This window comes from Xenopus laevis, chromosome 1S, assembly GCF_017654675.1.
Source record: "Xenopus laevis strain J_2021 chromosome 1S, Xenopus_laevis_v10.1, whole genome shotgun sequence".
Classification (NCBI taxonomy): Eukaryota; Metazoa; Chordata; class Amphibia; order Anura; family Pipidae; genus Xenopus; species Xenopus laevis.
Genome location: NC_054372.1, coordinates 190,873,391 through 190,877,972, shown reverse-complemented (window position 1 = coordinate 190,877,972; position 4,582 = coordinate 190,873,391).

The following is a 4,582-nucleotide window of genomic DNA, read 5'->3' as shown; positions in this document are numbered from 1 at the left end:
TGAAATCCATTTCTCAAAAGAGCAAACAGATTTTTTTTATATTCAATTTTGAAATCTGACATGAGGCTAGACATTCTGTCAATTTCCCAGGTGCCCCTGGTCATGTGACTTGTGCCTGCACTTTAGGAGAGAAATGCTTTCTGGCAAGCTGCTGTTTTTCCTTCTCAATGTAACTGAATGTGTCTCAGTGGGACCTGGATTTTACTTTTGAGTGCTGTTCTTAGATCTACCAGGCAGCTTTTATCTTGTGTTAGGGAGCTGCTATCTGGTTACCTTCCCATTGTTCTTTTGTTTGGCTGTTGGGGGGGAAAGGGAGGGGGTGATATCACTCCAACTTGCAGTACAGCAGTAAAGAGTGACTGACGTTTATCAGAGCACAAGTCACATGACTTGGGGCAGCTGGGAAATTGACAATATGTCTAGCCCCATGTCAGATTTCAAAATTGAATATAAAAAAAATCTGTTTGCTCTTTTGAGAAATGGATTTCAGTGCAGAATTCTGCTGGAGCAGCGCTATTAACTGATTCATTTTGAAAAAAAGATTTTTTCCAATGACAGTATCCCTTTAATGATTAACGCTGGAGAAGGTCTTAATGATGGGTGAAAAAGGTGCTTATTAACAGTATATATACCCTTTTGGCCCATCCATTGCTTTTTATGGCTTACAATTGATCAAAAAGAGAGAAACTCAATACCCCATCAAATTAAAGTTGGCACTTTGCATATATCAGAAACATGTGTGCCTTTTCAGTGTAGTAGTAATTTTGATAGTAACTTTTATTATAGGACAATGCAATTCCAAAAATATATGCATATTGCTAGACAAAGCAACAGCAAGTTATTCATGTCAATAAGGTTGTACAGGTATGAAATCCATTATGAAATCTTTATTGGAGGAAAAAACTATCCAGTTGAGTTTAATTAACGTTCAAAAGATTTTGTAGTAGATTCTTGATGACAGGTCTCATACCAGTAGTATTAAAACTTAGCATCACCTTCAGTTTTTTTTGATAGATGATCTTGCCCTTGTTGGAACTGCTGTTCTGTATCACAATCCTCACAATGTTTGTTTTGCTACACTGTCTCAGCTTATTATCACTAGCTATAAAACTTGCGAGTCCTCATTCACTTGGTCCTTTTCTGCGTCTTCTGCTTCTTTGGGGCTTCCTAACCCAGGCTTTGGTTCAACATCCCTCTCTTCTTTAGGATAGGTCCAAGAGACTATAAAAATAAGCCAGGAGGAGTCGCCGGGAACAGGAATGGGATCCTTTATCTAGAAACCCATTATCCAGAAAGATCTGAATTATAGGAAGACCTTCTGCCATAGACTAAATTTTATCCAGATAATCCAAATTTTAAAAACATATTACTTTCTTCTCTGTAATAATAATATACTGTAGTACCTTGATCCCAACTAAGATAAAATTATTCCTTATTGGAAGCAAAACCAGTCTAGTCGGTTTATTTAATGTTTACATGATTTTGTTATAGATTTAGTATCTACTAAAAAGATCCAGAAAACCCCAGGTTCCAAGCATTCTGGATAACAGGTCCCATACCTGTAATGGCATTTCTAATGGGGCTGATCTAGCTTCACCACTCCCTCTATTTTGGGGAACCTATATTTTACAAGGTAAAGCTGTCCATACATACTGAGATCCGCTCCTACAATCAGATCTCTTCCTGATATGTCCACCTTTAGTTGGGCAAAATCTGGCTGATGCTTTCGTGGGCCCTAGGACTCAACAATTGTATTGCAACAAGGAGAATACGGGCAGGCAGATTGAGGACCACATCAAAGAACCAATGCAGTCCATGGATTTTTAAACCTGCCTGACTTTTGGGCAGATATCAATTGGGGAAACCCATTGAAGGGTCCCATACACTGCCTAATAGGCTGCCATGTGTATGTGGAACTTAAGTTTGTCTTCCATGCCAATAAGAGACTGCTGAAGTGCTTACTGTGTTTACAATGATTGTATACATGATCCATGATCTTAATAAGGAACATAATGAGAGCTAATAATAATAATTATGACCTTCCCTTGGATATTTGCCCTGCTACCTGTAATAAAGCTTGCAGAGCTATCAAACCTAATATAGTGAATAAAGTACCCCCTCTTGTAAAATAAAAGGATATTATAAGTTACCGAGGAGTTTCATGACCATATAAAAACACGAGGCCGAAGGTCGAGTGTTTTTATACAGGTCATGGAACTCCGAGGTAACTTCTAATATCCTCATATTTTGCAACTGGGGGTACTTTATTTATTATAATACACAAATTTCAGTGAGTCATGTGACAGAAATGACATCAGAACTCACCGTTTATAACTGATGACATCAGAACTCACCGTTTATAAGGATATAATTTACAGGATATTCATGGCTTTTGTGTATTATATACTTATCTAGTACACTGTAGTGGGACAGACAGACAGATGGTACATCCCAGTCTCCTTTTTATATTTTTTGTCTCTTAACTTCTCGAGGACACGACTGCAGTAAAAAAATTGGATAGCAAAACAAGTTGTTATTGGTTTCTATGATACCGATCCTGTAACATCAGAACACGGCGAAACAACAATTTTCTGGATTTAAATCTTGTCCTTTTCATGGATAATATTGAACGAGACCTCAACAGATGGTTCAAATTACAGTTATCACTTTGGTGTAAACTGAATTTAATTAAAAAGAACATAATTCCAAGAATTAATTATATTCTCAATGTGATCGTTTTCCTTTGTTAGCGAACCAGCATTAAAGCCTACAGTAAATATTATTTTCTTACATTTTGTAACTCTTTGTTCAATGTTCCTACAAGAGAAAAGAAAAAAAAAATCTGTGTCTCTTTGCCCATCTCCCCCTGGCATGTAGATCACATTGTAGATTTTATCAAGTTTTTGTAAACAGTATTCGAAGAAGGATTTTTGCAATTGTTACTCACAAAGCAAATCATTTGTACCCAGCACTTTAGGGTGCCTCAATATTTTGCACCTTCTGTTCCTAATGTGTCAAGAGTAGAGCGAAAGTCAGTTTCCTACAGGAGGTGCAGGTAACATGTGGGTATTCTAGAGGGTGCAAATGGGGATCCAACCAGAGCAAATGGGAGTGCAACAACCATAGGGAGCCATGTACTTACTGTCTGGTCATGGCTGGTGTAAAGTACCTGCGTTCTGTACCATATGCATCAAAGCAGGTGCACAGCATAGGTATCACATGTGCTGTAGTTAATGGCAAGATGATGGGGACAATTCTAATTCTAATAATGAGTCCTTATGGAGGCAAATAACCTTCAACATGAGGTCTCCTGCCATTCTACGGGAAACCTGTTATCCAGAAGGCTCTGAATTACAGAAAGGCCATCTCCCATAGACTCCATTTTATCCAAGTAATCCAAATTTTTAAAGGAGAAGGAAAGTCTTCTTCCACTTGGGGGTGCCAAATGTTAGGCACCCCCAAGTGATTGTATATATTTACCTGAAACCCGGGGTTAAACCAGTGAGCACCACTGACGATCCTCTTTTGGCTTCTTCTTTCTATAAATTCCCCGGGGGAGGCGCATGCAAAGTAGAGCGAAATAGCTGACTTTTTAGTTAAAGTTCAGCTTTTCACTCTAATGCGCATGCGCAGCCGCGAGAAGACAGAAGAAGCCGGAAGACGATCGCTCCGTGGTGCTCACTGGTATCAGGTAAATATATACAATCACTTGGAGGTGCCCAACATTTGGTATTCCATTCTCCAACCCCAGCCTTTTGCCCCACCAATAGTGATTTGTGAAATGTTTCGGCAGTCATGGACTTGCGGCGAAATTCTGCACTTTGCCATCTATGAATTTTTACGCAAAAATACGCCGCATAAGATTTCGTCACAACAAAAAAGTTGCCTAAAACAAAATTGTCACTGAGACAAAAATGTCGCCATATGAAAAAACACCCATTGACTTTAATGCAGTTGGGGTAATACAGGTATGGGTACAGGTGCAGGTATGTTATCTGGAAATTGTAACAAGGTTTTGTGCTAATGCCACATAGAAGAAAAAATATAAGCAGTACCACTCAAAAAATGATAATAAATTAAAATATTACAAAAATATTTGTTTGAAATTACTAACGGAGGAATTACTCACAGTTCACCCCAGTCCCGAGGCGCAAGTCCAAAACATTAAATCCAAAAGTGATGTGAGGAACTCCAGTAATAAAGAAACAATAATGTGTAAAAAATTAGAAAAATTTATTAGGACATGAAAACCTAACGCGTTTCGTGCCTGTTGGGGCACTTACTCATAGGCTGGAAACCCATTATCGATAAAGCTCCAAATTACGGAAAGGCCATCACCCATAGACTCCATTTTATACACATAATCCAGATTTTTAAAAATGATTTCCTTTTTCTGTGTAATAATAAAACAGTCGCTTGTACTTGATCCCAACTAAGATATAATTAATCCTTATTGGAGGTAAAACCAGCCTATTGGGGTTATTTACTGTTTACATGATTTTCTAGTAGACTTTAGGTATGAAGATCCAAATTACAGAAAGATCCGTTATCTGGAAAACCCCAGGTCCCAAACATTTTGTAT